This window comes from Bubalus bubalis, chromosome X (assembly GCF_019923935.1).
Source record: "Bubalus bubalis isolate 160015118507 breed Murrah chromosome X, NDDB_SH_1, whole genome shotgun sequence".
NCBI classification, from domain to species: Eukaryota; Metazoa; Chordata; class Mammalia; order Artiodactyla; family Bovidae; genus Bubalus; species Bubalus bubalis.
In genome coordinates, this window is record NC_059181.1 from 117,654,720 (window position 1) to 117,668,993 (window position 14,274).

The 14,274-nt window shown below is 38.2% G+C and overlaps 1 pseudogene; it reads right to left on the reverse strand.

Annotated features, from left to right (window-relative positions):
• Positions 1-1,903: 1,903 nt before the first annotated feature.
• Positions 1,904-2,323, reverse strand: LOC102412557 (annotated as a pseudogene).
• Between the last annotated feature and the right edge of the window lie 11,951 nt (positions 2,324-14,274).

Consider the following 14,274-nt stretch of genomic DNA (forward strand, 5'->3'; position numbering starts at 1 on the left):
CAGGAAAATCTGTGTCCTACAGCAAGTCTCTAGACAGGGAATGGCACATATCAAGTTCATTGTCTTTTTGCCAATGTGTGGGCAAGGATGTGACAGGCCAGTGTGAAAATTTAAATCCTTAGAAGATATGTCATGATGCTGCTTCTGAGAACAAGATGACCTGAAGGTCATAGATATTGTTCTTGAGAGGAAAATCTCTTCAAAGTTTGTTGTTTAGTCACTCAGTCATGTCCAACTCTTCATGACCCCATGGACTGCAACACACCAGGCTTACCTGGCCTTCACTATCTTCCAGAGTTTTCTCAAATTCATGTCCATTGAGTCCATTATGCCATCCAACCATCTCATCCTCTGTTGTCCCCTTCTCCTCCTGCCTTTAATCTTTCCCAGTATCAGGGTCTTTTCCATGAACTGACTCTTCACATCAGCTTCAGCATCAGTCCTTCCAATGAATATTCAGGGTTGATTTCCTTTAGGATTGACTGATTTTATCTTTTAGCTGTCCAAGGGACTCTCAAGAGTCTTCTCCAACACCACAATTCAAAACCATCAATTTGTTGGCCCTTAGCCCTCTTTATTGTCCAACTCTCATATCCACACATGACTACTGGAAAAACCATAGCTTTGTCTATACAGACCTTTGTCAGCAAAGTGATTTCTCTGCTTTTTAATACACTGTCTAGGTTTATCTAGTTTCAGCCTCAGCATAAGTCCTTCCAATGAACACCCAGGACTGGTCTCCTTCAGAATGGACTGGTTGGATCTCCTTGCAGTCCAAGGGACTCTCAAGAGTCTTCTCCAACACCACAGTTCAAAAGCATCAATTCTTCGGCGCTCAGCTTTCTTCACAGTCTAACTCTCACATCCATACATGACCACAGGAAAAACCATAGCCTTGACTAGACAGACCTCTGTTGGCAAAGTAACGTCTCTGCTTTTCAATATGCTATTTAGGTTGGTCATAACTTTCCTTCCAAGGAGTAAGCGTCTTTTAATTTCATGGCTGCAGTCACCAGCTGCAGTGATTTTGGGGCCCCCAAAAATAAAGTCTGACACTGTTTCCACTGTTTCCCCATCTATTTCCCATGAAGGGATGGGACCAGATCCCATGATCTTCATTTTCTGAATGTTGAGCTTTAAGCCAACTTTTTCACTCTCCACTTTCACTTTCATCAAGAGGCTTTTTAATTCCTCTTCACTTTCTGCCATAAGGGTGGTGTCATCTGCATATCTGAGGTTATTAATATTTCTCCCAGCAATCTTGATTCCAGCTTGTGCTTCTTCCAGTCCAGCGTTTCTCATGATGTACTCTGCATATAAGTTAAATAAGCAGGGTGACAATATACAGCCTTGACGTACTCCTTTTCCTATTTGGAACCAGTCTGTTGTTCCATGTCCAGCTCTAACTGTTGCTTCCTGACCTGGATACAAATTTCTCAAGAGGCAGGTCAGGTGGTTTGGTATTCCCATCTCTTTCAGAATTTTTCACAGTTTATTGTGATCCACACAGTCAAAGGCTTTGGCATAGTCAATAAAGCAGAAATAGATATTTTTCTGGAACTCTTCCTTTAGTAGTCTTATTTCCACCCATTTTCCCATCCCCAGATGTAATTCACTGGGCCATGCTCATAGCCTCAGATTTACTCTGCTCCCTCCTTGGCTTTGTCTTTTTTGAGATGCCTCTGTCTGTTTTCTTGCTGGGCCATGCCAATGGCACTGACTATGTAGATACCTCTGTTCCAGAGTCCTCAGGTTTATGTCATCCTGCCTTACCACCATGACCTTATCTTGAATACTTTCTTCATGTTAATAGGTCATTAGAGCTTTCACCATGTGCCAGACACTGTTGTATGCACTTCACATGCATTACCTTAACTGAGCCAGCAATCTTTTTTTTTTTCCCCCACACTTTTATTTATTTTCAAGAAGTTTAAATTCTCGAAGGGTACAGCATCACACAAATTCTGTGTCCAATGGCCTTAGCAGGAAGGTTGCTTCGGAATTTGGCATGAACCATGCCACTGTTTCCATGAGCTCGAGTTACCTTTCCCCAGATTACTCTGGTTTTGTTAGGTTTTCCACCAGGAGTTACTGTGTTGTACTTTGCTTTGTACACATAAGCACATCTCTTGCCTAAATAGAATTCAGTTTCATCTCAAGCATATACACCTTCAATTTTCAGGAGAGCAGTGTGTTCCCTTTGGTTCCGTAGACCCCGCTTACAGCCAGCAAAAATGGCCTTGGGCCACAGCCTTCCAGACATATTTGTCGTTTTAGAAGTCCCGTTCCCAGCAGGCCTTCACAGGGTCCAAGATGGCTGAAAGAGCTGAGCCAGCAATCTTAAGAGTAGATTTTCTTAGTAGCTCCATTTTGCCAATAAGGAAACTGAAGATCACAAAATATATAGGTTTATATAATATAAGATATATGGTATTTGCCAAAGGACCCAAAAAGTAGCAGAATTGGTATTTATAGCTATAATTTATGATTCAAAATGTTAGGTAATACTGTCTCATTCATTCTTTATCCTTTGCTAAATTATAGATGAAAAACATAGCATCAACTTGCATTTCTCAATTTCTACTGCAGCAGAAACAGAATGCTCCAGGAAATATGGGCTATAAGATATATTGCACATGTTTTCTTTGATTTATTCTTTATAACAATAAAACCAAAATCATAATATTAGAATTTAACATTAGGAGAAATAAAGGAGATATTGCTGGACAATGTGGGCAATCTTGATAAATTGGTAGCATGGCCTTTCTTGCTCCCCAGTGGCACTGTTGAATTGTAGTCCTCAGTGATTTTTCAGGAGGCTATAGCAATCTCCTCCCCATTGATGATTCTCAGGCTCATAGGTGTAAGCCCTCCAACCACTACCACTGCTCTCTAAACTACAGCTCTAAGGATCCTACCTCCTCCATGGAGTCATTGGTATCCAAGGTCCTGCCACTTCAAGGGACAGCTTTTGAGGGCAATAGAAGTCTCTGACATCAGCAGAACCCAAGAAGATCCCTTGTCTTTTCTCCTCATCTGAAACACTCAACCTTCTCTTCTTGAGCCGGATAGCCTCCAAATCTCCTGTGGGTCAGGCTAATCATAATTCCTTTTTAGGCGTAGACTAGATGTTGTAAACTTCAGTTCTATAAGTCACATATAGAACTCCCAGTCAAATTTTAGTTCTAGAAGCCAAATGAAGATGCCTCTTTGAAATCCCACACATTGTTCTTTTCTTATTAACATTGGTTTCCAACAATTAAAAACTGAAAACATTAATGTGAAAACCCACACTTACTTCCTCTTCCCACCCTTAAAGATCTGAGAACATTAATCCACATTTTTTGCAAGGCAAGATCTCTTCAATTCAATAGAAACTGCTTTCTTAAGACAAACCATGCAACTCTTCAGTTCCCCATGTTTCTGAAGTAAACTGCCTGACCTGACCTCTACATATATTTAAGTTCATGACTTTTAATCTAGAATTTCTAAACCAGTGTGTTTAGGATTGATTTCTGGGTACCTGGAAATTCTGATTTTTTTGTTTTTTTTGCAGGGGTGGGAGTGGTTACTAAAACATAAAAGATACATTAACATGCCTCTACCCAAGGATAAGCCAACATAATAGGAACAAAGACCTGTTTAACATTTCTGGGTGGGGGAGGGGTTGAATATGCAATGTCTAGCACATAGTACGGAGAAGGCAATGGCACCCCACTCCAGTACTCTTGCCTGGAAAATCCCATGGACGGAGGAGCCTGGAAGGCTGCAGTCCATGGGGTCGCTGAGAGTCAGACACAACTGAACGACTTCACTTTCACTTTTCACTTTCATGCATTGGAGAAGGAAATGGCAACCCACTCCAGTGTTCTTGCCTGGAGAATCCCAGGGACGGGGGAGCCTGGTGGGCTGCCCTCTCTGGTGTCACACAGAGTCAGACACGACTGAAGAGACTCAGCAGCGGCAGCAGCACATAGTAGGTGACCAGTAAATATTTGGTGAATATTTGGAAATGTTTGTCTTTTCATTACTGTCAAATGAGATGAGAACAAATATGTCAAGTAATTTGTCAATAATCAATCCAACTAAAGCCAGTAAAACTACATCTTTTTAAAGTTAAATGACCATATATATATTTCTTTTGGGAGTTACTTAACTAAATATTTGCCAATTTTCCTATTGGAACATTTATATTTACCTTACTGTTTTCTAAAAGATCTTTAATAATTATTGTATAATACATGCATCCCTTTTTTCTGGTTATGTACCTTTTCATTTTATATATGAATTTATAGAGAGATAATTTTTATTCAATTTTATGCAGGTAAAGCCTTGCAATTTGGAAGCACACTTAATCCACAGTGAGAATAATAATTATAATAATAATATCAATAGATTTCTGCATTCTTGTTTTACTTTCACTACTGTTATCGACAAATGGAAGTGGTAGAGCAGCAATCTAAGTAGCAGATTATAAGAATTATATGATTAATTAGCAAGTCAATTTACATAGGGCACTAAGAAAGTGAATTTCTGCCTTTTCCCAATTCAAGGTTCCTTACAAGGATTGATGTCAAAGCTAGAGCAGGTGAGAAAATATATATTTCTAACTATATAGTATTTATACTACCTTAAACTAAGTCAGTGGAACAAGAGTAAGATCAACAATGCCCAGAATCTTCTGGAATCAACAGACTCAAATTACCTCTTATATATGGAACACCAGTTGTGTTCCTGATGGCCTCATTGCTTTGTCAATGGTGTAAATTCCTTCCGATATCTTTCCTCTAAGTGGAATTAACTTGACCATATACTGCTCTGCTTCTAATAATTCTTTATTTCTGTGAGAAGCAAATTTTTTCTGTAGAAGAACAGATAGTAAATAGTTTAGTCTTTGCAAGTCATATGGTTTCTGTCACATCTTCTCATTCTACTCCTCTTGTTCTTCAATGCGCATTTTTCTTTATGTAATGCAGTTAGCTTAGAAATGGAGCATGACTAAGAAGATAAACATTATTTTTAATTGGCCACTTATGTTTACCTCAGGATCACCTACCTGTTCACTGCTTTTATACGCAGCCCTGATTGGGTATAATTTATTGACCCATAGGTAGTGGTATGCTGAAGCTGGCATAAACCAGTTTGACAGAGTTTATTGTCTATGTCTCTTCATAACTTTGTGTTTGGTGATAGTATATCAGTAGGCTGATATCAGCCATAGTGAGAGTAGTTGCTCCATGAAAATAGGCAAATGCTACAAATGAGGTTTACTAGGGCTGTGATAATGATTATCAAAAATTGGGTGATTTAATCAACAGAAATTGATTCTTTCATAGTTCTAGAAGCTAGAAATCTGAAATCAAGACTGACAGAGTTGGGTGCTTCTGGAGCTATGAGAGAAGGATCTGTTTCTCTCCGTGGCTTGTAGACGGCTATCTCCTTCCAGTGTTTCTTCACATTATCTTCCCTCTATGTGTGTCTCTTTCCCTCCACATGACATTCTTTGATTAAAATCACATTGGATTGGGGGCCCAATCTACTCCAGTATAACCTTAGCTTAGTAATTATATCTGCAAAGTCAATACTTATAAAGAGGTACTGGACACTAGAAATTCAGCATATGAATTTTGGGAAGATACATTCTACCCTTAAAAATGGGCCTTTATGTTTTTTCAGAGAACCAGTTATTAAACATTTGTCTTTCCTGATGGCTCAGCTGATAAAGTATCCATCTGCAATGCGAGAGACACAGGAGATGTGGGTTCAGTGAATGGGTTGGGAAGCTCTCCTGGAAGAGGGCATTGAAACCCACTCCAGTATTCTTCCTGGAGAAATCCATGGACTGAGGAGCCTGGCAGTCTACAGTCCAAAGGGTCACAAAGAGTTGGACACAACTGAGTGACCAAGAATGCAAACACAGCACACCACTGCCTACAGGCCTGAGATTGCTCTGTTTCTCAATTAGGAATCCACAGAGGGCAGAGAGGCTGGCAATTTAAAATAGAAAGAATACCTGATGACCATAAATAACCAATGAGAACTAGTGATGCTATGAACCCAGTATTTCTCTTTCTTGAAATAAAGTACTAAAAAAAATGTAGAAACTTGAAAAAAAATTAAAAAAAATGTAGAAACTTGAAACCATAAAAGTCCTAGAAGAAAACATAGGGGAAAATTTCCTTGACATTCATCAGGACAATGATTTTCTTGACACAAGTAAAAAAATAAAAATAAAAAAATGTACCTAATTAAACTTAAAAGGTTTTACACAAAAAAGGAAATTATAAACAAGATTAAAACACAGCCCTCAAATGGGAGAAAATAAAGCAAATGAAATAACTGACAAAAGTATACAAGCAGCTCATACAACTCAATACCAGAAAAACAACCCAATCAAAAGTGGGAAAAAGACCTAAACAGACATTTCACTGAAGAAGACATACAGACGGCTGATAAACACATGAAAAGATGCTCAACATCACTCACTATTAGAGAAATGTAAATCAAAACTACAATGAGATATCACCTCATACTAGTCAGAATGGCCATCATCATAAAGTCTACAAACAGTAAATGCTGGAGAGGGTGTGGAGAAAAGGGAACCCTCTTGCACTGTTGGTGGGAATGTAAATTGATACAGCCACTATGGAAGATGGTTTGGAGATACCTTAAAAAACTAGGAATAAAACCACCATATGACTTAACAATCTCATTACTAAGCATATACCCTGAGCAAACCAAAACTGAAAAAGACACATGTACCCCAATATTCATTACAGCATTATTTACAATAGCTCAAACATTGAAGCAGCCTAGATGTCCACCAACAGATGAATGGATAAAGAAGCTGTGATACGTATAAACAATGGAATATTACTCAGGCATAAAAAGAAATGCATCTGAGTCAGTTCTATTGAGATGGATGAAACTATAACCTATTATACAGAGTGAAGAAAGTCAGAAAAAGAAAAACAAATATTGTATACTAACACATATATATGAAATCTAGGGCAATGGTACTGATGAAATTATTTGCAGGGTATCAGTGGAGACCCAGACATAGAGAACAGACTTATGGACACAGTGGAGAGGGAGGAAGGAAAGGGTGGAATGTATGGAGAAAGTAACATGGAAACATACATTACCACATGTAAAATAGATAGCCAATGGGAATTGCTATATGACTCCAAGAACACAAACTGGGGCTCTATGACTACCTAGAGGGATGGGATAGGGAGAGAGTTGGGAGGCAGGTTGGAGGAGGAGGGGACATATGTATACCTATGACTGATTCATGTTGATGTTTGGCAGAAACCAACACAATCTTGTAAAGTAATTATCCCTCAATTAAAAATAAATTAAAAAAATAAACAAGTGGGACTACATCAAACTAAAAAGCTTTTGCATAGAAAAGTAAACAATAAACAAAATGAAAAGGCAACCTACAGAATGGGAGAAAATATTTGTAAATTATATGTTTAATAAGGGATTAATATCCAAGATATATGAGGAACTTACATAACTCAATGGCTAAAATAATAATAATAACCTGGTTTTAAAATGGGCAAAGGATCTGAGTAGACATTCCCAATAAAGACATACAATTGACTAAATGTATATGAAAAGATGTTCAACATCACTAATAATCAGGAAAATGAAAATCAAAACTAAAATGAGATATTACCCCAAATCTGGAAAAATAGCTATTATCAAAAAGTAAAAGAACAACAGGATGTGCAGGTGTGTTGGTTAGGGATGTGTTGGAGAGGATGCACAGAAAAGGGAACCCTCCTAACCTGTTGGTGAGAAATTGGCACAGCCACTAGGGATAACAGTATGGATGTTTCTCAAATGATGAAAACATAGAACTGCTATACAATCCAGCAATTCCACTTCTGGGTATACATATATGAAATAAGTATCTTGAAGATGTATATGAACTCCATAGCTAAGATATGGAAGCAATCTTAAGTGTTTGTTGATAGATGAATACAGAAAAAAATTACATATATATAATTATATACATACACAATGTGGAATATTAATATCATTCAGCCCTAAAAAAAGAAATCCTGCCTTTTGCAACAACATAGATGAATTGGAGGAATTTAAGTGAAATAAGTCAGATAGATAAAAATGAATACTTTAAGATCTCAAAACTAAAAAAGTCAAATTTACAGTAACAGAGAGTAAAAGGGCAGTTACCAGGAGCTGGGGGAGTGGAGGATATCAGGACCTGTTGGTCAAAGGGCACAAAATTTCAGTTATAAGATGAATAAGTTCTGGAGATACACAGTGCAGCATGTTGCCTATAGTTAATAATTTCACTTCATTCGTGTCTGACACTTTTGAGACCCTATGAACTGTACAGGCTGGACAGGTTCCTCAGTCCATGGGATTCTCCAGGCAAGAATACTGGAGTGGCTTGCCATTTCCTATGCCAAAGATCTTCCTGACCCAGGGATCAAACCCGAGTCTCCTACAGTTCCTGCATTGCAGGCAGATTCTTTACTGCTGAACTGATGGGGATGCCTGACTTCAGTTTAGAAAGTACAACAACTTAATATTATTCAGTTATCATTAAGCTGATTTTATTAAATATGAATAGCAATAATGACATGACAGGAGTATATTCACCTGAGTCTAAAACAGATCAAATCTATGAGCCTAAATGAGTTCAGGAAAAAAATCTGTGAAAATGGTAAATTAGTCCCTATCTATGGAATTTTCTACTTTTCAACCAATTACTTTGATATCACATGAGTCACAAAGCAAGGCTCTAACATATGCTAGCTGAGTAGACTGAAATGGTGGGGGTGGTTAGCAGGGGAGAGGCATGGGCAGACCTCATTCAGAGCTACATTGATTTTTTTAGAAATGGTAACTGAGCAAAGTCATATACATTTGCTATGGCAACAGAGAGTCTAAAATAACTTTGCCTGAATTAAATGAAGTCTTCGGTTTGCCCCTCCAGAGTCATAGGGCATTTCATTACTGAAAGCAGTCTCTAAGGTATAAGGTGGATACTATGTGAAAGTTCTGGAGTCATATTCAGATAACTAACAGCATTTCACCTTTTCTTTGTGTTGCTTAGAAACACATGGTGATTCACATTTCTTCTGCAATGCCATTTGTTTGGCCCACTAATCATTAACATATTTTAGGAAAATTATTTTTCTTGCATGAAAAGCTACAACAAGAATTCTCATAACCAGATAGATGAACTAGTTGGTTATAAAATCTAACTGACCACGTACAACTTGGCTATGCTCTTTAACAAAACAAAACTGAGCATGCTTCATGTGATATTTTTTCATGTTATTGGAATGGGCACTTTTTATATGGGCCAAAATGCCTTACCAACTCTCTAGTCATCTTGGTCATTAAGAATGACCACCAAAGAAATTCCTGGGATCTCTTTTTCTGAGGACTGTAAGTCTCACAAAGAACGATTACGCCTGTTTTCTCTCTGATTCTCCCTTTCTAACATAGTTTTTGGCAGTTAATTGATAACCAATATAAGTTTTGAATAAATGAATCAACAAGTCAAGCAAGCATTCAGTAATCATTGAATGCTTGCTTTGGTGCTGTCTTCATGGGAAAATTCTGTCATCCCTGGAGTCACCCTTACACTCTAGATTTTTCTTAATTTAAAAATGTTGCAGCTTTATTGAGGTATAATTGATATGCAAAGTCTGCACATATTTAATGTATAAAATTTTATAAAATTGGACAAACACACACCCAGGATGCCATTGTTATGATCAAGGTAAGAGTTCAGTGATCATACAGAGGAGACAAAAAACAAAAGCAAAGAGGTAGGTAATAACCTTAACATAGAGGCATTAAGTCTAACAAAATAAATTACAATGTAAACTCAGAAATTGTCTCTATTGTAATGTATTTGGTGAATCAAAAAATACACAATAAGTTAATTTTTAAAAAGTTAAACTGTAAAGCATTTACAGATAAGGTTAAATGCAGTTTCTCTTTTTTTAATTTATTTTTTAATTGAAGGATAATTGCTTTACAGAATTCTGTTGTTTTCTGTCAAACCTCAACATGAATCAGCCATATGTATACACATATCCCCTCCCTCTTGAATCTCCCTCCCATTGCCCTCCCCATCCTACCCATCTAGGTCCATACAGAGCCCCTGTTTGAGTTTCCTGAGACAAACAGCAAATTCTGATTGGTTATCTATTTTACATATGGTAATGTAAGTTTTCATGTTACTCTTTCCACATATCTCACCCTCTGCTCCTCTCCTTCCCATGTTGATAAGTCTGTTTTCTATGTCTGTGCCTCCATTGCTTTCCTGCAAATAAATTATTTGGTACCAGCTTTCTAGATTCCCTCTTCAACAACACCCTCTTCCAACAACACAAGAGAAGACTCTATACATGGACATCACCAGATGGTCAACACCGAAATCAGATTGATTATATTCTTTGCAGCCAAAGATGGAGAAGCTCTATACAGTCAGTAAAAACAAGACCAGGAGCGAACTGTGGCTCAGATCATGAACTCCTTATTGCCAAATTCAGACTGAAATTGAAGAAAGTAGGGAAACCCACTAGACCATTCAGGTATGACCTAAATCAAATCCCTTATGATTATACAGTGGAAGTGAGAAATAGATTTAAGGGCCTAGATCTGATAGATAGAGTGCCTGATGAACTATGGAATGAGGTTCGTGACATTGTACAGGAGACAGGGATCAAGACCATCCCCATGGAAAAGAAATGCAAAAAAGCAAAATGGCTGTCTGGGGAGGCCTTACAAATAGCTGTGAAAAGAAGAGAAGTGAAAAGCAAAGGAGAAAAGGAAAGATATAAACATCTGAATGCAGAGTTCCAAAGAATAGCAAGAAGAGATAAGAAAGCCTTCTTCAGCAATCAATGCAAAGAAATAGAGGAAAACAACAGAATGGGAAAGACTAGAGATCTCTTCAGGAAAATTAGAGATACCAAGGGGACATTTCATGCAAAGATGGGCTCGATAAAGGGCAGAAATGGTATGGACCTAACAGAAGCAGAAGATATTAAGAAGAGGAGGCAAGAATACACAGAAGAACTGTACAAAAAAGATCTTCACGACCCAGATAATCACGATGGTGTGATCACTCACCTAGAGCCAGACATCTTGGAATGTGAAATCAAGTGGGCCTTAGAAAGCATCACTACGAACAAAGCTAGTGGAGGTGAAAGAATTCCAGTTGAGCTTTTTCAAATCCTGAAAGATGATGCTGTGAAAGTGCTGCACTTAATATGCCAGCAAAATTTGGAAAACTCAGCAGTGGCCACAGGACTGGAAAAAGTCAGTTTTCATTCCAATCCCAAAGAAAGGCAATGCCAAAGAATGCTCAAACTACCGCACAATTACACTCATCTCACACGCTTGTAAAGTAATGCTCAAAGTTCTCCAAGCCAGACTTCAGCAATATGTGAACTGTGAACTTCCTGATGTTCTAGCTGGTTTTAGAAAAGGCAGAGGAACCAGAGATCAAATTGCCGACATCCGCTGGATCATGGAAAAAGCAAGAGAGTTCCAGAAAAACATCAATTTCTGCTTTATTGACTATGCCAAAGCCTTTGACTGGGTGGATCACAATAAACTGTGGAAAATTCTGAAAGAGATGGCAATACCAGACCACCAGATCTGTCTCTTGAGAAACTTGTATGCAGGTCAGGAAGCAACAGTTAGAACTGGACATGGAACAACAGACTGGTTCCAAATAGGAAAAGGAGTACATCAAGGCTGTATATTGTCATGCTGCTTATTTAGCTTATATGCAGAGTACATCATGAGAAACGCTGGGCTGGGAGAAACACAAGCTGGAATCAAGATTGCCGGGAGAAATCTCAATAACCTCAGATATGCAGATGACACCACCCTTATGGCAGAAAGTGAAGAGGAACTAAAAAGCCTCTTGACGAAAGTGAAAGTGGAGAGTGAAAAAGTTGGCTTAAAGCTCAACATTCAGAAAACGAAGATCATGGCATCTGGTCCCATTAAATCCTGGGAAATAGATGGGTTAACAGTGGAAACAGTGTCAGACTTTATTTTTGGGGGCTCCAAAATCGCTGCAGATTGTGACTGCAGCCATGAAATTAAAAGACGCTTACTCCTTGGAAGGAAAGTTATGACCAACCTAGATAGCATGTTCAAAAGCAGAGACATTACTTTGCCAACAAAGGTTCGTCTACTCAAGGACATGGTTTTTCCTGTGGTCATGTATGGACGTGAGAGGTGGACTGTAAAGAAGGCTGAGCACTGAAGAATTGATGCTTTTGAACTGTGGTGTTGGAGAAGACTCTTGAGAGTCCCTTGGACTGCAAGGAGATCCAACCAGTCCATTCTGAAGGAGATCAGCCCTGGGATTTCTTTGGAAGGAATGATGCTAAAGCTGAAACTCCAGTACTTTGGCCACCTCATGCAAAGAGTTGACTCATTGGAAAAGACTCTGATGCTGGGAGGGATTGGGGGCAGGAGGAGAAGGGGACGACAGAGAATGAGATGGCTGGATGGCATAACTGACTTGATGGACGTGAATCTGAGTGAACTCCGGGAGTTGGTGATGGACAGGAAGGCCTGGCGTGCTGCGATTCATGGGGGCGCAAAGAGTTGGACACGACTAAGCGACTGAACTGAACTGAGCTGAACTTCTAGATTCCATATATATGCATTAGTGTATGATATTTATCTTTCTCTTTCTGACTTACTTCACTCTGTATAATAGGCTCTAGGTTCATCCACCTCATTAGAACTGACTCAAATGCATTCCTTTTTATGGCTGAGTAATATTGCATTGTATATATGTATCACAGCTTCTTTATCCATTCATCTGTCAATGGACATCTAGGTTGCTTCCACGCTATATTGTAAATACTGCGGCAATGAACAATGGGGTACATGTGTCTTTTTCATTTTTGGTTTCCTCAGGGTATATGCCTAGGAGTGGGATTGCTGGGTAATTTTATTCCTAGTTTTTAAAGGAATCTCCATACCATCTTCCATAGGGGCTGCATCAATTTACATCCCCACCAACAGCGCAAGAGGGTTCCCTTTTCTCCACATCCTCTCCAGCATTTATTGTTTGTAGACTTTTGGATGATAGCCATTCTGACTGGCATGAGGTGATATCTCATTGTAGTTTTAATTTGCATTTCTCTAATAATGAGCAATGTTGAGCATCTTTTCATGTGATTTTTAGCCAGCTGTATGTCTTCTTTGGAGAAATGTCTGTTTAGGTCTTTTTTCCCATTTTTTGATTGGGTTGTTTGTTTCTCTGGTATTGAGTTGTATGAGCTGCTTATATATTTTGGAAACTAATCCTTTGTCAGTTCTTTCATTTGCTATTATTTTCTCCCATTCTGAGGGTTGTCTTTTCACCTTGCTTTTAGTTTCCTTTGCTGTGTAAAAGCTTTTAAGTTTAATCAGGTCCCATTTGTTTACTTTTGTTTTTGTTTCCATTACTCTAGGAGGTGGGTCATAGAGGATCTTGATTTGATTTATGTCATCCAGTGTTCTGCCTATGTTTTCCTCTAAGAGTTTTATAGTTTCTAGTCTTACATTTAGATCTTAAATCCATTTTAAGTTTATATTTGTGTATGTTGTTAAGAAGTGTTCTAATTTCATTCTTTTACATGTAGTGTCTTCTTTTCCCAGCACCACTTAATGAAGAGGCTGTCTTTGCCCCATTGTATGTTCTTGCCTCCTTTGTCAAAAATAAGGTACCCCTAGGTGCATGGGTTTATTTATGGGCTTTCTATCATATTCCATTGGTCTGTATTTCTGTTTTTGTGCCAGTACTATACTGTCTTGAAGATTGTAGCTATATAGTATAATCTGAAGTCAGGAAAGTTGACTCCTCCAACTCCATTCTTCTTTTGAAAGACTGCTTTCGCTGTTTTGGGTCTTTTGTGTTTCCACAGGAATTGTGAAATTTTTGTTCTAGTTTCTGTGAAAAGTACCATTGGTAATTTGATAGGGATCACATTGAATCTGTAGACTGCATTTGGTAGTAGTTATATTCACAGTATTGATTCTTCCTACCCAGGGACATGGAATATCTCCCCATCTACTTATGTCATCTTTGATTTCTTTCATCAGTGTCTTATAATTTTCTGTGTATAGTTTTTTCTCCTCCTTAGCAGTTTCTCTTTTTGATAGAATGAATTAACAAGGTAATGTTTTGTTCAATTTTTTTTTGTTCATTTAGGCCTTCCTGATAAGAAATTCCAACTTCCATCTCCAAAAAGATTAATCATG